Here is a 21,963-nt window from a genome sequence, read left to right as displayed (position 1 = left end):
AATGACCAATAAACCCAATGAAAGATGCTCAATATACCAATGGTCATCAGTAAAATGTAAATGGAAAAACCACAATGAGATACTACTACACAACCACTAGAAACACTAAATTTTTTAAACTGACAATATCACTGTTGACATGGAGAAGCACAACTGGAACTCTCATACATTGTTGGTGGGAACGGAAAATAGTAGAGTCATCCCTAGGTATCTACCCAAGAGAAATGGAAACCTGTCTGCTCAAAAACTTGCATATCGATTTTTCATAGCAGCTTTATTTGTAGTAGCCAAAAACTTAAAAACAAGTCAAATTTCTACCAATGGATGAGGTGAGTGAAAAATTATATAGTATATTAATTCATACACTGGAATACTAACCAGCAATAAAAATAAACAATCTCAAAAATATGCTGAGCAAAAAAAGTCACACAACAGTGCACATTCTATGTATATTTCTATGAAATTCTAGAACAGAAAAAACAATGTATAGTGGATAGATCAGTTGTTGCCTGAAGAGCTGGGACTGTGGAAAAGGGGAAATCTTAAGTGGGAAAAGGGCACAAGGGAGTTGGCGGACTGACAGATATGTTCTATATCTTGATTGCAGTGGTAGTTACATGGGTGTATACATTTGTCAAAATGCATCAAATTTTATACATAAAATGAGTATATTTTATTCTATGCAAATTATACTAAATTAAAATTTTTAAGATTATTTTAAGTGCTGTTGGTCAGTTAAGTTGCTAGAGAGCAAGAAAGACTACAGAAATACATAAGGCAGAATGACACTGTAAAAAGCAATTTTTTTAATATGTTCAAATTCCAGCACAGCTAAAACTAGACTGTCATAAAATTTACTTAATTTCATCTGTAAATGAGCATAACTCACAGGATGGCTGTGAAAATTAAATGAAGTTAACACTATACCTGGTACATCACAGAAACACGACTCAGACTGGTCCAATCTATATCTGTCCACGTTAAGTGTGAAGGTAAAATCAAGAAACCGAGTTAACAGTTATATGGAGTAAATCATCAAAGAACTTTTATAGGAAATAGCTTTAGATGCCAATTAAAAAAACTTTTTCTAATGTTTATCCATTTTTTGAGAGAGAGAGAGAAACAGTATAAGTGGGAGAAGGGCAGAGAGAGAGATACAGAATCCAAAGCAGGCTCCAGGCTCTGAGCTGTCAGCACAGAGCCCGACACGGGGCTTGAACCCATAGGCCGTGAGATCACAACCTCAACCAAAGTCGGACGCTTAACCTACTGAGCAACCCAGGTGCCCCAAGATGCCAAATTTAAAAGGAGAAAAGGAAATGGATGTAAAGAAAGAAGGACATTGCAGGTGGAGGGAATGGTAATGAGCAGAAGAATGGAGGCAGAAAGGAGCAAGTATATAGGAGAAAAATTAGCACGCCTGTGGCAGTAAGTCCATATACAGGAATAACAGGAAAAAAACACAATGCTCATTTAAATTTTACATTGGATCCAAAATAGTAGCTTCATCTAGTTGATGCTATGGCACAACATAAGTAAACTTAACTTCACAAAAAATAAATAAATAAATTCAACTATTTTAAATAGGAAAAAAAGAAATTCTGTTTTTCTGTTTAAAAAATATAAATGATTACAACCATCAGCTTCAGTCTCTTGGAGGTTAGCCATAGTTCTTTCCTTAAAGAAAAAATTATTAAAATATAACTATAGCTAAGCAACATATGGACTTACTGTGCAGCTGTCCTTACACTCCTAAAATTATGAAAGTTACATTCTCCAGTACCTAAAATCTGTGATTATTTTGAAAAACAGGATATAAAAAATCTCCTCAAAGAACTATTCTTTTGAAAAATTAGCACATGGCATGCTACTTCAAAGACGTCAAAATGCTAAAATTATTTTTCAGGAGACCTAAAGCAACCAAGATCGGGATTCTTGAGCATGTTATTACATATATGCATTTAAATATGTTTAATAAAAGAATGCAAAGTTAGTACTTAAATTAATTTAAATCTTTATTAAGATTTTACATATTAACCAAAGTTAACTCCTTTCTATATTTTATACATTGAACAGGAAAGTGACATTTCAAGGTTTTAATTCTGGGAAGTGACAGCCAAGATTGCTAGTAATAACTTAAACTAATTTAGTTCCCAAGAAGAGAGAAAAGTACAGAAATGAAGAAAGAGAATGAGATGTACAGTGAAAGAGGAAATATTAAAGGGCAATAACACTGACCTTTAAGTAGAGTAGCAGCAATGTAGCTATAGTGAGGACAACATAGCTAAAGGATTAAATTAACTCAAAGCTCTTACTGAACAAGGATGTAATGTTGTAACAGATAAGACAAAAGGTTTTATCTGTTCCATCCACACCAAAGCAATATCCAGTTAGAGGCCTTGGCTCAAAGAACATGTAGGTACTAAGGAATGACCTTATCTACTTTTGCTTTCTTGGACTCACATGAATGTGTGGGCTCACATCAATGTAATACCTGAAATAATTATGAATGCATGAAAAATATATTAATGTGTTGTTATCATTGAGAATCATGATTTTTCCCTTTAAAATTTCCTTTAATGATTGTATTTTATACTATGAAATACATTTTAAAGCATTCTATACACACAAAGTTACTATTTTGAGAAACATAAAATAGAAAAAAAGCTTTTAATAATAAGATTAGCAATAAAACAGTAAGTCCCAGCACAGTTTTTTGTTGAAAGAAGATTTCCAGGAAGCTGAAACTGCTAAAAATTATTCTTTTTAAAATGAGGATTGTGAACTTCTTAAATCTAGCACCTTCAAAATGTGTGAAAGAGACGACTATCAACATAAGAGCAGTCCCCTTATGTGTACTTCAAAGGCTTTATCACTGTAAATAAACTTACTTTATTTAGAGTGGGAAATTTGCCCATCAAGCATCTGTATTACTCAGATTAAAGTTTTGAGGAAGAGGCTCAAAATTTAAAAGAATACAAAAGTCTCTTACGAGAAGCCCTGAAAGCTTAGGTAAGCGGAACAGGGAAAGAGACTGCCTGAATCTCTTGCTGAGAGCATGAAGTATCTTTCTGGTTATCTATCTTAGAAACATGCCACCCAACAGCCAGCTATATAGAAAATATAATATACACAATAAAAAGTAAATTTAAAGGGCACCTGGGTGGCTCAGTCGGTTAAGTGTCCAACTTCAGCTCAGGTCATGATCTCACAGTTCATGGGTTCGAGCCCTGCGTCCGGCTCTGTGCTGACGGTATGGAGCCTGGAACCTACTTCAGAGTCTGTCTCCTTCTCTCTCTGCCCCTCCCTTGCTTGTTCTCTGTCTCTCTCTGTCTCTNTCTCTCTCTGTCTCTTAAAAATAAATACATGTTTTTAAAAAAAGTAAATTTAAATTAAAGCTCTCCCTGAGCAAGCCATTGTTGGAGTCACTAGTTTTCTTAATGATTCTTCTTTATAGCTTTTTGTGTCTCTACCTTACTAAAATCTTATTTTAGAAAAGAAAATAACTAAATTTTAAAAAAGAGATTAAAGCAAAAAATCAAATAAGGACAGAGGAATTTAAAATATAAAAGGTAACAATATCAGAAAAATAAAAGCTAAAGATTAGGACTAAGAGTACATAAAGCAGGTCACCTGGGTGGCTCAGTCAGTTAAGTGTCCAACTTCGGCTCAGGTCATAATCTCACAGTTCGGGAGTTGGGCCCTGCATCAGGCTCTGTGCCGGCACAGATTTTTGTGATTTTTAGTCAAAACCACAATAGGCTCTGAGAAAGTCCTTTTTTGGTTTTGTTTGTTTTGGTCAGCACAACCCTAAAAGCAACAGGTATCCACACTGAGTGAGTACACCAGCAAAAAATGGGATATCATTTTTTTGAATCTTGTTTCTAAAGTGCTTTCTCCCCCAACTATTGTGTTTTTAACTTGGCAAGAACTTATCCCATTAGGTGTAACAGGGGGGTTAACATTATCAGTTTTCATATAAAATTCAAGGAAACATCTGATATCCCAGCATTCCTAAACAAATTTAAGAGCTATCAGAAATCTTCAAACCATCCACTCACCATCTCTAAATTTTACAGATGAAGAAACTAAAAAAAGAAGGCTTGACTTGCTCAAGATTAGGAAGCCAAAAGAAACCAGAACCCAAGTCTCTTAAGTCCCAGTCTAACATTCTAAGAATAAAATATAAAGCCAATGGAAGGAATGATTAGCATTTGGCCTTTTCGATTTAAGATGTACTGATTGGTGAAAAAAACTGCGAAACAGTACTATAATACCATTTCTGTTTTTTAAAGAACTATACATACAAATATCCACACAGGGTATGGGGAGTGGGGAGTAAGGAGACTAAAAGGGTAACACCAAACTGCGAATACATGGACTACTCGTGACATAAAGTGGGATCTGGTAGCAGCAGAGATTAACTTTACGAGTTTCTGTAGCTGTTGAGTTTAATAGTTAGCACATGTTGATGTAATAACCTAATTTTCTTAGGAAAAAAATTAGGGCACCTGGCTAGCTGAATCCATAGAGCATACAACTCCTGATTTTGGGGTCACTAGTTTGGGCCCCACATTTGATGTGTAGCCCACTTAAAATAAAAAATAAAAATAAAATTTAGGTAAATACATATTTCCACCCAGAAAAGGAAATACATCTCAAAATGATTTAAGTCTCCATCTTCCTCTCTCGCTGTCTCTCCTCCACCCCACTCTTGTGTGTTATTGTGTGCACACACATGCACACGCATGCTCCAAAGCTATTACTATGCAACTGGGGTTCACCCCCAAACTCTCTTAATTTTTCTTCATATTAAATGTGGTCTTCCTTTAAGAATAGCATAACATTGATCTGTTAGAATTCTAACATATAGAGTAATTTAAGCACAACACTGAATTATAAAATTCATTTAAAGACATTTCCCTTAGATGCATAGTAGTAATACAAAGTTAATGTATTTGTAATGAATACGAGTATTTGTAATTTAAGATTTTTATATAAATGCATATTACTAAAGTGGTTTTAATCATGCTAAAAGACATCATTCTTGGGGTGCCTGGGTGGCTCAGTCATTTGTGCGTCCGACTGTTGGTTTCTGCTCAGGTCACGATTCCAAGGTCCTAAGGTCGAGCCCCATGTCAGGCTCCATGCTGATGTGGATCCTGCNCCCCCCCCCCCCCCCCCCCGCTACTCTGCCCCTCTCTTCTGCTCATGCTCTCTTTCCCTCTGTCAAATTAAAACAAAACAAAACCAAAAACATGTATTTCTTAGTAGGCTAAACATTCCCCGTCATAGTTTAACTATTATTTTACTATGGCATTCCTCAACATGGTAAAGACCATGGTAAACCTGAGTTCAGTCCTCTGTGTAAATTATGAACTTCAAAATCATTAAGTCCAAACAATGAGATTTTATTATATAGCTTTCCACAGACTCTTACGCTGTCTCTCAAGGTTATTTATGGTACTTCCCATGGTGTCCCTGTAGGTTACTAATTTTTATTTCCCATAATTTTGGAATAGTAAATATTTGTCCAAAGAGTAGGGTAGGTCTTAAATGAGCAAATTAGATTTCCTTCACTCCTCTCCTCATTTCTTTTTCAACCTGATGACACAGGTGCCCACCCTGTAATTCCACTACAATCACATAAAGATCATTTATTGGCAAATGTTATGCTTGCTTTACCACACCCTTATTCAAAGACTCTTTTGACATTCTAGTCCCTCTAATCAATCCATTTATTTTTATTCTTTCACTAGCTCCTTTCACCCTCTATCCAAGACTTTGAGACTAAAGTGTCTCAGGGTTTCATTCTATTGGAACCTCTTCCCTACCCCCTCACTTTCACCTACCACTTTCATGCAATAACGCCGTATTCATACCACCAACCTAGAACTTTCTCCTACATTCAAAAAGACATGTATAACAACCTGCAGAAGTTCAAAACTTTAGGAAGCATCAGAAGCATCTGGAAGGCTTACTCAAAAAACGATTTCTGAGCCCTACCTCCAAAGTTTTCGATTCAGCAGGTTTGAGCAGAAACCCAAGAATCTGCATTTCCAATTAGTTTTCAGGTGACAGACTTTGAGAACCACTGGCTCACGTGATTCTCCTGTGGATAAATTACAGATGCCTTAATTTCAACACAACCTAACAGGTCTCCCAGCATCTGCCCTGGCTACTTCAAACCATTCTTTACACAGCATCCAGAGTGATCATTCTAAACCTGATCATTTCATGATCCTTTGTTTAAAATATTCTAATCATTTCCAAAGGATCTTAAGACAAAAATCAAAATCCTTAACATGGCCTATCAAGCTTTACATGACCCAGTTTTTTGCCTACTGCACCACACTGCTATCAATGCTTTTGTTTTTTTACACACCCCCTCCACAGTGGACTCTTTCAGTTCCTAGCAAAAGCCAAGTTCCTTGCTGTTCCAGGATATTTAAACAAGATGTTCTGCCAGAAATATTCTTTTTTCCTCACTTCAAGTCACCTTCCTTGGCTCTCATCCCCCACTAGGTCAACAAATTCTTATATCACCCTATATTTCTTCTTCTTAGCACTTTCCACATAATTACAGTGAATCAGGCAATCAGCAGTTCACTGTCTATTCTCCATTCTCCCCCCACCCACCACCACAAGTTCAAAGAGGTCAATGTCTCTGCAGTTCTCTCTGGATTTAGCCATATGCATAGTGAACTGTACTCAGATATCTGTTGAATTAATGGTCCTATAACATTAAATTATTTTGAAACCCCAAGAGGGATATTATTAAAAAGGGATTAGAGGCATTTTTTTAGTATCCTCCAATGTCTACAAATGAGGAAGCTTCATTAAATTCCACTACCTGGAAGTTTAAGTCAAGAAAAAGAACATCTTCAAAGGATAAAATGAAATCTTCCTATCATAAGTTCCTCTGCAACAAGATATACAGGCATGTTTTTGTTTATTAACTGCACTAATAAAGTCCTGATATCCGAAAGCTACTCACAAATATTTAAGTGTATAAGGCAGCCTAGGATAATTTTTGTACAAAAATGAATTTACATGTGTACCTACATCAAAGAGTACACCCAGGCTTAGCAACAGAAGTAGTTTTAGTTCATGCCAGGAAATGAGATGGAGTAGCTGTCCAGAATTAAACCTATACATGGATAACCACAAATATTAATATGACCAAGAATTCAATTACTGTAACGAAATGTTCTATAAACTCTGATCTCCTTTAAAATGGAAAGATATCTGCTCCCTGTAATTCATTCAACTCTTCTTCTCTAAAGTGCATGCTAAACACAAGGACCACGCTGTCACATGGCATATAAGGCTGGGACTGAGCACCAGGTGCCCAGGACCCAAGGGCATTGCTGCCCACCTTGCCTGGCCAGCCCCAGTGGTATCTTGACCCCTGTACCTCCCCAGAGCTTCAACCCACAGCCAGGTGGGCCCCTAGAGGAAGGACCTGGAAGGTCCCTGTCTGGCTTACCCTGCCAACCGTAGTCAGAATGATGCCTCCTTGCCTCAGGCCTCGGCCCAGACTCTGCACTTTTCCCCTGCGGAGAAAGGACACTGCTTTCACTACCTGGGCCCACACTGCTGCCTTGTCCCACGATGGAGGCATTTAGACCCTCGGACCCCAACCTCATTCAGCCAAGTGTCTTTCTGTGTCTGCGGGGAGGTGGGGGACAGGCACCACGTGGTCCAATGTATTTTTAAGCTCCTTGAGCAGGTGGGTCAGTGTCCGCGTGAAGTGGAAGAAACTGTGCCCACCATCAAAAGAAAATTTAAAATAAAAAACATAATAATAAAGTGCGTGTTAAGTCGGCATAGCACTAACCTAAGTTGCAAGCAGAACAGGTATAAGTATCTTAAAATGTAACTTTAACAAAGGAGAATTTATATCCAAATAAAGGTTAACTCCATTCAGAGCAGTCATTTTTAGGGGCTATTCCAAGTTGTCATCACTCAAAACAATTTTGGAACTCCTCTCTTTCTTAATCACCTTACAAATGACATTACAGTAATAGGTTTCATCCTTTTGGTCTGCTTATTTTTAACTAAAAATGGCATTCCTTATTTTGATCCTTAATTTTATGTATGAGACTTGGTCCAGAATGACTTCCCACTTCTTCCACATACCAAATCCATTCTCAAAAAATGTCATTTGCCACCACAGAATGTAGGTTAAAAGAATGTGGCTGAGGAAACTAAAGAAACACAGAAAAGAATAGTTCCAGAAGTGTTTTTGAACAACAACATTACTAAAATAAATTAAAATAACTTTAACACCAATCATCTCTTAGATATATAAGTTCTAGTATATTTATTTAAAAATTGGTCACATTTCTACTTTGGGCACAATTCACGGATAGGCCTGATCCGTGACTTCTGGTTTTCTTAAATAAGAGACCCTGTAAAGCATAAGCACATTTACTATGAACTAAAGATTAAAATACAAAATAAATTTTAGGAATAAAATCTGATGGTCAACTGTAACAACATGGCTTGCAGAGGCAGTATGGTACACTAAATAGAATATGAATATAAAATGAAATAGGCCAAGGTTCATCTTCTGGCTTGGCCTGTTAGTAGCGACATGACTGAGCATGCTCCTTGAATATGGAGTCTGTACAACATGAAACACACCGTTGCTAAAATGGGAATAATGCCATCTATTTCACACCTATTATAAAGATTATATTACATAGTGTATCATCTGAATGGAAATCTAGCCCTTAACATTTTCAAGGAATCCTCAAAAGAACTTAAGTGGCTATCTGTTCCAAGCTCTCCATTTTACTAAGATCCACGGGACTAAGTGGTTTGCCAAGGTCACACAGTTACTTAGTAGGAAAGACAATACTTCTGGCAGGTTTCTTATTCTCCCAGTGCATCTGTTTACTAAATCAGTTGGTGTTTGTAATGTTATACAGCCCAAGCCTGTGACAGAGGGTCTCAAAGAGCATTTCTGAGACAGTAATAAATCAAGATCACTTAAGGACAGTGCTTACAAATAGGATTCTGGCAATCATATATTAATAATTTAGTCCTATATGTTAAACGTCTCTCTTGGATTTTAAGTCGCTATTTTTAAACTTAGGTACAATACCTTAAATTATAGTTAAAACTACCTGATTATGCATATATCTTGTTTTCTTGAAAGGTTTGTTTTCTAAGAAAAATATGAACCTTATCTTAAATCAAGATACTAGAAAAAAACGAACGTGTTTCTCATTTATTAAGTATGGTAACCAGTTATAATAAACCAAGAGTTACCTGGTTTCCTACAAGTAAAATTAATCTCCATACTTAAGAGTTTTTATCAAGGATCAACATTTAAAATTCAAAATCTAAAGTTAACTCAAGACAGTCTCAAAAAATGTTAGTATTGACTTTCTTTTTCAATCCCAAAAGCAGTTTCTTCTTATTTTGATACAGGCTAAGAGTGGCTTTCTATCTTGGACATGAAAGAAAAAGGAGTATCTTGAGTGCCTAACTCTGGCTTAGATGCGTTTGGGTTTTGGATTGTAGGTATAAATTACCACAACCAAAGTACTCATCATCTTTAATTTACCATGTAAGAACCAAGACACATAATTACACTCCTGCATGCCAATTCAAAATGGATCTATGAGAACCAACACAATCTTTAATACTTTAAGGATGACTACCAAAAATGAAAAACTAGAGATAATTCTTACACTGAAATCCTGTTCCTAAAAGAAAACTAATAAATATGATGACAATGAAATCATTCTTATAAAATACTACAAAATATATATATTTTCTCAATTTAATTAAAATCATAATTTGCCTCACAGACAGAAAATGTTTCATTGTTTAATTTCAACTTTTGAGTTTGAAAAGGCTAAGTACAATACTGTGAATTAAGAAACCCCAAAAATAACCAAATAAATGAGACCTTGCTAGTTAAAATTTTAATATGTTAAGTAATCAACCTTTTAAGTGAATCTCTATTTTTCCTGAGGAGTTTTTTGTCAGTAATGACAGGATATATTTTTTAATTCTACATCATAATCATAAATTCTTGGGAAAATGAAAATACAAAAACCATAATTTCCCAAAAAATAAAACCTTTGAAAACCGTCAAATATTATCTATATAATGCTAAAGATTATATTTTAAAATTTCAGAACAGTAAGAAAAAGTACCAAAACTCTAAACATAATAGAAACAGTAAAAGGACACTGTAATGAGCCAATCAAGAAGGAAATTAATTATGACAGTAGATATCTGAAAATGTTAAGGATATGTGAAAAAGGTAAAGCAAAAGATATATAACTGCTGTCTAGTCCAATCTCTGAATTCTAAAAATCAAGAGTTTCAGAGAATATAAAAAAAGTTCACAAAACAATCAGTAAATAGATACCACTGTATTATGCAAAATTTACAACTGACTTCCCCTGTATTAGGCAAATAAAGAGCAGATTTATTTTCTAAGCTACTTCAAATTTCAATTAAGTATTTACTATGTAGCTCCCATAATATCTTACATAATCAGGCCCAATCTGGGGGTTAAGCCTTCCAAATCACAACCCTTCTGACAGGATTTCAAATGCAAAGTAGTCAACATTTTTAAAATCTAAATTGTAAAAACCTGATTGCAGGAGAATTATAATTATACACACACATTTCAGCAGTAGAAACCATAGCTATAGAAGAAAGAATTACAAAATCTCATAAGAGAAAACTTAACAAGAATAATGGGGATATGCAGCAAAACCACAGGAGAGAGGGAAAGAAATAAACTTAAATGTATTTCCCCAGCATAATTTACAATCAATCAATGTGGTATCTAAAGATTCAGAAAAGGAGAATGGGAAATAAAAGAGAACAGGTTAAAGAAATTTTATAAGGATGCTGGAAATTTTTATGACTATAAAATCAAAGGAGGAGATGAAAATTAAGGTCTTCAACAAACTAGCTTGGCAATTTAAGCTTTTTTTTTTTTTTTTTTTTAAGTAGGTTTCACGCCCAGCACAGAGCCCAACATGGGGCTTGAACTCACAACTCTGAGATCAAAACCTGAGCTGAGACCAAGAGTCGGATGCCTAACCGACTGAGCCACCTAGGTGCCCCTAGGTTCAACATTTAAAGCACCACAGATTATAAAGTAGAAAAGAAGGAAAATAGAGAAAAATATCAGTAACTACTGAACCAAAGTAGCTGTAACAATTGAGGAAAAGAAATGAATATAAAAGAATGACACCTCACCTATCTGGACACAGTTAAGAAACAGAAAATAAGATTTCTCAATAATCAAAATATCACAAGAGCCATGGGTTTAAGCTAATATGCCATGCTCCAGAGCAAAGTCAGTATTTCATCCACAATTCTAGTCTCATTCATTTGCCAAGTACCAAAGTAGGAATGGCAAGAGAATCATAATGACATGTGAAAACTGGGGTAGATGACAGCAAGAGGAATCAGAAAAACTAAGACGCAAACAAGAATTCAAAAGGAGTATAGGTTTTAGGATCAACCAGCATACAGACAGAAACACCTATACAAATCAATAATGAAGGAACATCATTATATTTTAACATAGTATCATGATCATAATTTCTATGAATAAGCCTACATTTTAAAAAATGGTTCAATAGTTCTTCATATCTTACATTTAAGAAGCTAGAAAAGGACTCTAATAAAAAACAATGGACTAAACATAAAATTTCCCCCCAGTTACTCCATCCCATTGAAATAAAAATTCATACAGTTCATACAGAAAGGAATAAAACCATAAGAGCAAATAAATTTAAAATAGGAAATAAGGGTAGTGTGTGTTATGTGTGTGTATACACATATAGATAGATAGATGGACAGATATAGCTTGATATAACAAGCAGAGAAAACCACACCCACGTTATACCCTTTAAGAGTGATGCAACAGGGTGAGAACCCTATGTGTGACAGAACTCGAGACAGGTATGACTGCAAACTAAATGATACAGCAAAGGGTGAAAATTATGAGGCCCAAACCAAGAAAATTAAGTATTACTTGACTGTATGAGAACTACATTTCCCATCTTCCATCTCCAAGCAGCACCTAAACAAGACGGCATTTACCCCCAGGCAAAAAGACACTTTTTCTAGAAGATAAGTGAATGACTAGGAAAGACTAAAGTGGGGATGCTATCAGAGTAATAACCCCTTTTCATCTGGCATTTAGGGGGCCAATAGGCTGAAAGCTAGCTCCTCTCTCTCTTACCCTAAAACAATGCTTGCCAATAGGCAGGCCCTACCCTGTACTGTCCAGCCCTGAAGTGCTGTGGCTAGAATTCCTACTCAAAGAAAAAACTAGTAGGGAAAACAGTCCAAGGAACAGGGTGGGAGAGGGGAGACTCAGACCAGAAACCCAGTCCCTCTTTTTAAACATGAGTGAACAACCAAGAAACAGCAGGGATATAAGGAAAACTGATCATGAAAAATAACAATTACAAAAACATAGAAAGTGATCAGAATGGAAAAAGAGATAATTGAGGACACACAAAAGAACCTTATGGTTTAAAAATCTATTTTACATATTCTGAGACTCACGGCAGGATTACAACATAAAACAGAGAATAATGATAAGAAAAAGAGAATGAGAAAATCCATAGATTACCCACCCAAAAATATCAGCCAAAAAAACCTAAGGGAAAAAAAATCCCCTGAACATAGATTTATAAAATATGAAAATAAAATGAGAAAGAGGATTAATCCAAGAGAGAAAACACCTGCCTACTTAAGAGCATATAGGCAAACAAAAAAGTGAAAGTTGGAATATAACAAAGACATAAAAGAATTTCCTAGAATTGAAGACTCTCATTTAGACAATAAGAACTGAATGCCTAAAACAAATAATCAAAACAAAACAACAACCACCTAGAGGCACCTGGGTGGCTCAGTTGGTTAAGCATCCCTCCATTTCCACTCAGGTCATGATCTCACAGTTCATGACTTCAAGCCCAGCATGGGCTTTGTGCCATCAGCTCTGTGCTTGGGATTCTCTCTCTCTCTCTCTCTCTCTGCCCCTCCCACCCTCTAAAAAATAAACTTTAAAAACAACAAAACAAAAACAGTCTTTATTCAGACAGAATTCAGTCTTTATTCATAAAGAACAAACCACCTTTGAAAAAACAGTGAATTAGCCAACACATGGCTTCTAACCAACATCCCTGGAGGAAAGGAAAATTACTTGCAACCTACAATACTGTGCCCAGCCAAACTATCAGTCAAATGTTAGAATACAATGGAAACAATTTGTACGTAAAATGATTTAGAAGTCTGCCTCTTAAACACATTTTTTTCAGGAAGTTACTCAAGGACTCCAGAAAAAAGATCAATTTAGAAAAAAAAAAGATCTAAAATGGAATGGATTCAATTCAAGAGTACACCAAAAGGAAGTGCCCAGAAGAGACTTAAAATGTAGCCAGTCCAAACTGAGGCAGAACTAGAGGTAACTCCAGTTAAATAGGGAACATAATATAAAGCACACTATGCTGAAAAATTGAGGGGAAGGGTAAACTTTGATAAAGGCATACAAGGTAAGAAAAGTTAGAAATACCAAGAAAACAAGAAGTCATGTCAAATTCCTTTTTTTTAATTCAATGGCTGGATTTTGAGCAGTTGATAAAAGAAGTAAAATAAAATCTACTAGATCTTAATGTTATGGACATTTTTCTTCAAGTGGCCCAAAGGCTGTTTAATAGAACCTGTAGAAATCATAATCTGATCATACTACCTAGCCCAGCATTAAAAAATGCTTATAGAATCATAATATTGAAACTATTGGCTTCCATCATTAGAGAGAACCTATGGATATGACAGCTGGGGTTACAGTTGGGGCAGGGAAAAGGGTGTAATGTGTTTATCTAGGTAACAAGAAGTATAGCTACCAATTTGGAAGGAAAAGAAAAGAAGAAAAAATGGAAAACTCAGATAATATGTGAAATGATAAATAAATGTGCCTATCAACATTCAACAGAAACCATTGTGTTTTTTTTTTAAATGTTTATTTATTTCTAGGAGAGAGAGAGACAGCGTGAGCAGGGGAGGGTCAGAGAGAGAGGGAGTCACAGACTGAAACAGGCTCCAGGCTCTGAGCTGGCAGTCAGCACAGAGCCCGACGCGGGGCCCGAACCCACGAACCGCGAGATCATGACCTAAGCGAAAGTCAGACGCTTAACCGACTAAGCCACCCAGGTGCCCCAAAACCATTGTGTTTTATAAAAACATAGGGGTTGTTTTTATAGGGGTGCCTGGGTGGCTCAGTCAGTCAAGCATTCAACTCCTGATTTTGAGTCAGGTCACGATTCCAGGGTTGTGGAATCAAGTCTGGCACTGGGCTCCATGTTGAGGCTGGAGCCCGCATAGGATTCTTTCGTCTCCCTCTCTGTCTGCCCCTCTCCCACTCATTCTTTCTCTCTGTCTCTCTCTCTTTCCCTCTCCCTCTCCTGGCTCTGTAAAAATAAAATAAAAACAAAACGAAAACAGCATACTTTCCTTTTTTGCATATTCAGAAGCAAACCTCCCCCATGAACCCCACCCATCTCCTAAGAGGAGAAAAAGTCTTTTAAAAGACTTAAACCTAAGTGTCTTTCAGCTTAACTCAGTTTTTTAAGACAGTGGTTCTCTACCAGGGGCAATTTTGCCCCGCAGAGGACATTTAGCAATCAATGTCTGGAGACATTTTTGGTTGTATGACCAAGGGGAGGTGCTACTGACATTAATGGATAGAGGGATGCTGCTATACATACCACAATGCACAGGACAGCCCTCCCAGCAAAAAATTCTGCAGCCCAAAATGCCAACAGTGTCAAGTTGGAGTAACCCTGCTTTAGGGGAATTCCTCAGACTTTTACAGAACTTGTATAGTTTCTCACGGCTTCTCATTCTTATCTTTTTTTTTTTTTTTTTTTTTTTTGGTTATCCAGGTTTATTTTAGTCCGGCTGGCCGGCCGCTCCTGAGCACCTGAAAAGTCCTCAGAAGAGCGCCCCGCCAAGCCACAGCTCTGGGTTTATATAGGGAAAGGAGCAAAGCCCGTGTACAGAAGCAAGAATTTTGTGGTTAGAGGTAGGGGNGTGAGGTGGTATCTCAGTGTAGTTTTGATTTGTATTTCCCTGATGAGGAGGGATGCTGAGCATCGTTTCATGCATCATCTTGCCATCATTGCGTCATCATTGGCCATCTGGATGTCCTCTTTGGAGAAGTGTCTGTTCATATCTTTTGCCCATTTCTTCACCTTCACTGGATTGTTTGTTTTTCGGGTGTGGAGTTTGGTGAGTTCCTTACAGATTTTGGATACTAGCCCTTTATCTGATATGTCATTTGCAACTATCTTTTCCCATTCTGTCAGTTGTCACGGCTTCTCATTCTTATAATGGTATCTGAGCAGAGTGGAAAGCATTCATGGGCACAAGAAGTGTTATGATTGATCAGAATGTAGATCCATGCCCTCTGGGTCCTCATGGGCTTCAGAGGCTTAGGAGAGTCATAATGGCACATGCTGAGGAATGTTTTATAACAACCTCCAGTGGATCTATTAACTTGGCCCCACCTCAGCTCTTCCTGGTATGGATATTCTTAGGAGCTCAAATACCTATCTGAGACAGTCCAGGCTTACAGTTAAGGCAACACCAGCTGCTTAACAAACCCCAGATCTTCCATTAACTTTAAACAACTAAAATTCTCATTAAAATTACAAACCATTATGGCTACTCCTCTTTGGTGCACAGCTTTCTTCCACATGCTAATTTAAGGATTCTAGATCCTTTCAATCTTATGGCTCTACCACCCCACGTCCCTTGGATTGGAAAAAAGCAGCTGGAGATAGAACACCTGCTTTTTTGTTACCTCTATGCTAAAGTGAAAACACATCATTTCCATTCACATTCCAATAGTGAGTATCAGTCACATACCTGGCCCCACCTAGATGCAGGGAAGGATCACTAGGGTAGAGGACAGAATGAAAGAAATGCACCCCTAGCTGAGCAACTAGTTCGCAGTGTTAACTATACTACGCACGAGGGAGCACAAACTGTGGTGGGCACTGAGCTGAATCTGCCAGAGCTGCCCTTCCGCCAACAATTACTGCATGGTCTCTCCCTTCACAATAGTAGCCTCATGACAAGATTGCTGGCTCCCACTCTTTTAACTTCTGTTTCTTTCACTAGGACTACGTGAGAACTTTTAGATCTTTCTCATACTACATAAGAACCATGGGAAACTCTGGGTCTTACTCTGCCTCAATGTACCATCTTCTTCCGTCATGTCAGCACCAGACCAGATATGAGGCAATAAGCTAATAAGTGGCTGTGCAGGTTGTGAACTCAAGGAGTCTGTCTCCAGAGCCTGTGCTATTCCGCCTCCTTAGATTTATAAAATAATAGGTAGTAAGAGATTACTTCTATGATCACTAGTAAATATTTATAAAGCAACCACATCCTGCAAAACAGGCTAGGAACTATTACAAACTCCCCCCTATGATGCATAGCATTGTTTTTTTATTTCTGGGTTGATTTTAAATGTTATAATCAAAATAGGCAAAATTATACAGTAAGCAAGGCTGCTCTTCGGTCTCATCTCCAATCTGTATTTAAAAAATGTACTTGTGCTCTTCTGTACAAGGCATTCTACCTCTTTACTCTTACCCAGTGCTAATGTTACTTAGAGTAGTCTGCTCTCTCTCCCCAGACCTACCATACTCCTACCCCATCAAAACCTACCTACCCAGATTTCATAATTTCCAGAGGGGCCCAAGTCTTCTCTGTAAGAAACTATGTAATCTGATAAGCTACTCCTGCTAATATGTGGCCTTTGACAGCCAAAACACAAAACAACACAAGTTGTTTTTTTATGGTGAAAATTTTCAGTAGAATAGATTTCAATTACATAGATTTGTGACCCTCAAATATTACTATATAAAAACCCTCTATATCAAGTCTGTGTATCCGTACCCTGAAAAATATAAATTTTAAAAATTTTAACAAGTCACCTTAAAATACTACCTACTATGTTCTTGTATTTCCAGGTTAGTCTGGAATTTCCTGGCGAGAAATCAGCAAATGAAAAAACAATAAAGAATTTTCTCCTTTACTACAAATATTTTCAATGTTTAAAATACAGGATGCCAGTAAAATACATGCAAAATGTTAAAAACATCAAGACTGTATGGCATTTTATTACAAAGCATATTTTCATCAAATCATACAGTTGCAACAAACTCAGAAAGATCATGAAGCTCAAGTCCCGTCACAAGGGGCAACTGTAAATAAACTACACAAGGCAGTATAATGTGGTGGTTAAAAGGACAGGCTCTAAAATAGATAGAAGCTCAGGTTAAAGTTCTAGTTCAAATCTTTTTGGTAGGCTCAACCACCTGCAACTTAGCCTCCCTCTGACTCAGGTTTAGTTTAAATTCTGGCTCCACTATCTACCAAGTAATCTCTCAGTGTCCGAGGTTTAAAAAAGAAAAAAAAAAAAAAAAAGTCTGATGGGCAGGAGTCATTGCGAGGATTAAATGCGATAACATGGCAAATACTTTTGTTTTAATGTTTTATTTATTTTAGAAAGAGAGAGAGAAAAGTGTGAGTGGGAAAGGGGCAGAGAGAGAAGGGGACAGAGGATTCAAAGCAGACTCTGCGCTGACAGCAGCAGCAAGCCTAACTCCTAGGGCTTTAACTCATGAACTGTGGGATCATGACCTGAACCAAAGTTGGACACTCAACTGACTCAGGCACACCAACATGGCAAATACTTCGAAGTAGTAACTGGTACATAGTAATCAACACATATTTGCTGCTATTATTACCAACAACACTTTCTAAGCTACCTTCAGGAGCTCTAACAATCTCCTTCTGAATCTATCATGTTTTTAACAACCCTAAATCAAAAAGTTTCTCCTTTTTATGTGAAAAGAGTCTCCCACCCCAAAATAATTTCCTCCTTTTTTCAGTGGTTCATGAATATGGAAAGTGACAGGTAACTGGCTTCTTTATCATTTCAAAACCCCAGACTTTTTTAAAGTTTTTATTTAATAATAAAATCCCCTTCCAAATAGTATACAAAGGGCAGACTGCTCCATGGATTATAAACACTATAAGGAGTTCACGAAGTATAATGAAAACTTGAGATTCATCACAGAAAAGCTTCCACAGCAAAAAAACGTAGATAAGAAATGATGCAGAAGTCCATTAGCCTACTAAAAAAATACTGAATTCTAAAAGAAAGCACCCAGATAGAGATCCACCATGGTTTATAGTCATCCAAATCACCAAAAACATATAGAGATGTTTTGGGTAATTTTTTTCCCCTTAATAGCAGGAAAATCCCCTATGTCTTTACAACAGTGAATACATGACAGGCATGGGCTATTTCTTCAAAAACAAATTCTATAAAGAAGAAAAGCCTAAAGGCTCAGATTTTCAGCCACACATATTCCTTACTTAAAGCTGTAGAAATTTAAGGTACCTAGCATGTTTTCTGGTCTGTAACATTAAAGTAATACAATTAAGCCTCATTTTTGTCAGAATACGTTATGCTTGATTGAAAGAAAACTAAGCATCTAAAATTTTGATACTTATAAATTTAAAGGTAATTTAAAGGGCCAACTCAAGATCAAGTAGATACTAGAGTTAATGATAAATACACCAAAATATTTAATAATCTAAAGACAAAGATCGATCCATTTTAAACAATTAAAGTTCTCCCATGTCTTAAGATATTGAAGTAGGCACTTCCATATACAGATGTAACTTCATTCTCCCAACAACCATATGAAATAAGGATTATTATCTTCCTCTTACAAATGAGATAACTAAGGCTCAATGATTTGCCCAAAGGCACTTACTTGTATAAGATATAATCAGAAATCCATTTCAAATCTTCTGAACCCCCTAGTTCAATGCTCTTGCTTTCAGTAAACCACTGTTACTTCCAAAACTCAAGTACTCTAAATCTTAGTTCTTCTAGAGTGTACCACTCTTTATCTGGGAGAGAGAACAGTTGTAAGGGGAAAAGAAAAATTATTCATAATGTTACCAAAGAAGGCTCACTGTGCTTAATCCCGTGATTATCCAGTCCAATTCAAAATGCTTTGGTTCATGCGGTCTACTCCCTTAAAACACCTGCTTATCTTCAGTTATACAACTTTCTGCCAAACCTAACTCAAGAATTACCTCCTCCAAGAAAGTTTCCCAGTTTTGACCGGCTCTGTTCCTCCCAATCCAACATCCTTAACACCTCACTCCTTGTATCTATTTCAGACTACATTATCACACACTCCTCTTCATTCTCCTGTCGTATATCTGGAACTGTATGCTTTCATTCAGTAACTACTAAGCATTTGGAGAGTCGATGGTGAGCAAAAAAGACTGGTCCTTGCTATCATAGATGTTTTACATGGTTTGCAACTTTCAAATAGGTAAAAATAACATGGGATGTAAGAGTATGATCTAGGGCAAGGATTCCTTTCCTACAAGGCCTCTGAAGAAAGCTTTCTCCCTTGCATACTTGATAAAAACTTTTCACGGAGGAAATATTCTGGAAGGTCTCTCAGATCAGACCTTCAACTTCATGCCTTTGAAACAATATGAGGGAGTGGAGAACCAAAATAGAAGGCCGGATCTAAAATCTCTCAAAGGTTTCCCACAAATGGATGTGAAATGTACGTCTACACATAAATCCAGACATCTCTTCCTGAGTCCTGTCCACAAGAAAATGATACTTTAGCTACAACTGCTCCAAACAAGCATCTCCAGCAATCTCCCTGCACCCAGCCACTTTCATTATGCAGTACTGAGAAGCTTTTCAATTCAAATTGTATTTCTGGATTACATGTACATCATATTCACAAGGTACAAGTAGGACTTACGCTTTCTACTTTTGAACCCCTGATGCTCCAAGATCATTGTTCTAAATGTGCTCACTTTGGGTATTATAAATATTCAAATATAATACTTCAGGTGTTGCTATTAGCACAAGAATTTTCCACAAAATTTGAAAACCACATCTAAGGATCAATTCCTATTTTGTCACTCATGCTGTAAGGGACCTATTCTTGAAGGATTATTTATAAACCAAAACAAGTTTAAATGTACTAGGAGTACTTACTAAAGAAATTCTGCAATTTGTTCTTTAACAAGGCCAAATTTATAAGTGCCATAAATGTGCCGTAAGAAACACATTTGATTGCCTCCAAAATGTAAAAATATTCTAACTGAAAAAGGACAGCAGTACCTTTCCCGTATCACAGATATCACACTAACGTTCAACAAGAAAGAAATAAACCATGGTCATTTTTAACTAAACCATTTCTAAGCAGCTGTGTACAATGTATTGTGGCTCAAATGGTTCGCATGGAATTTGACCGCAACAACCTAATCTCCATAATTAAAGACCTAAAAGGTAGTTCTTATGTTTCATCTATTCCCTTTCCCAGTACTTTGAACAGCACACTGTAGTCATTCCGTACACAGTTACTATCAAAAAAGGGGCAACAAATATGTAAAGTCAAATATATTTCCTACAAAGGACGAACTGCATACTCTTAACTCTCCCTTCCCCAACCTGTTCTATAAAACTAGCATGACCTTAATTTCACTGTAAAACAGGTTCTATCTAGTAAGCATAAAAATTGACCATAGACTCTCGGCATGATCAACTTTAGATAACATCTGATGGAATGAAGAAACCCTAACAGGCAATTCACCCATGTCTCTCTGCAATCCTTGCTTTCCTTGGAATCCTAAGGAGTCAAAAATAAATAATGATTTAAAAAAAACAATCTGTTTTAAATGATTATCTGAAAAGACCTAAAGTGGCACTAGTCTGAGGCTAAATTTCAGGGGGTGTAAATAAAAACTAATAACCCTACCATACAGAGGACACTCTAATTAGAAGTCATTTAAGTCCTCTAGCATTAGAAAGGCAAAAACTTCATTAAACTACTGAACACAAATATATGCTTACACCATAAGTTTGAGAAGTTGTCTCATCTGTTTAAGTGGGAGCCCAAGTTATCTATTATTTCAGGCAGCATTTAGATAAAATGAAATGAGGCACGTTCCCTAACGCAGATGTCTTTCATAAAGAAGAGTGTTAAATTAACGACTTTTGTGAATGGAAAATCTGCACATACTGTTGCTTCACTCAGCTGGTCATGAGTGGGTGGCTCAATGAACCAGAAGCATGCTCCGTGTGAAGCTCCTGAGAACTGGATTCCACTCGAGAAAAGGCTTAGAAACAAACAATACATTTAAATGTATGGCAAAGGCTTCGCCTTCCTCCTACGTTACCAGGAGGCCACAGGAACTGAGTTTAGAGGAACAACACCGTGTCACTGGGCTCTGCAAGGGCGGGTGCGGTCTGCGGTGCGCGGCACAGCCTCCTCTAGGGCTGTCACAGGAAAACCGAAGCCTCGCCTTAACCGCACCAAGTGACAAAGCGCCAGCTCCCCTCGGGGCGGGGGCTTCCGGCGAGACCCCGAGGTCCGCCCAAACTTCGGGAAGAGTCACTCAGAGCGGTCAAAATGCTCTCACCAGCCCCCTCGCCCCTGCCGCGGCTATTGTAAGGGTTGCAGACGCACGTCCTGCGGGCCCCAAAATATTCCACCCCCGCCAGCCTCTGGAATCTCCCATTCCGAAAGGGGACAAAGGAGGCAAAGAGGAACTCTCGGGCGCGGGGAGTCCCCGCTGGCCCGAGCTCAGAACGTGGGGATAAGGGGGTGCAGTCTCCCAGACGGGTGCGGACCCACCGCCCCCCGACTCAGGGACCGGTAGGACACTCACCGGTGCGGAGCCCCCGGATAGGCGGGGAGCAGGGGGCCGGTTCCTCCGGGGCCCTGCACGCGCCCGGGTGGACCCCAACTTCTCTCGGCTGCTGTCGCCGGCGGCAGCTAGGGCGCGAGCTCAGACCGAGGGCGCTGGCTCGAGGCCGCCGAGGCTCCGCCCCCTCCACCC

At 37.7% G+C, this 21,963-nt stretch overlaps 1 protein-coding gene across 7 annotated transcripts in view; it reads right to left on the bottom strand.

The window, feature by feature from the left end:
* Positions 1-21,952, bottom strand: part of OSBPL8 (oxysterol binding protein like 8) — a 154,838-nt gene extending 132,886 nt beyond the window's left edge. For 4 of the 7 annotated variants that reach the window (XM_077770212.1, XM_077770218.1, XM_077770215.1 and 1 more), the window contains exon 1: positions 21,793-21,874. The gene's annotated coding sequence lies outside the window, so the exon portion shown is untranslated. Of the gene's footprint in view, positions 1-7,489; positions 7,557-21,792 lie in introns of all 7 variants that reach the window. The other 3 variants (XM_077770214.1, XM_077770219.1, XM_077770222.1) reach the window with 2 other exon arrangements.
* Positions 21,953-21,963: the final 11 nt, after the last annotated feature.

This window comes from Crocuta crocuta, unplaced genomic scaffold (genome assembly GCF_008692635.1).
Source record: "Crocuta crocuta isolate KB4526 unplaced genomic scaffold, BGI_CrCroc_1.0 scaffold317, whole genome shotgun sequence".
Classification (NCBI taxonomy): domain Eukaryota; kingdom Metazoa; phylum Chordata; class Mammalia; order Carnivora; family Hyaenidae; genus Crocuta; species Crocuta crocuta.
This window is presented reverse-complemented; position numbering and strand designations above follow the sequence as displayed.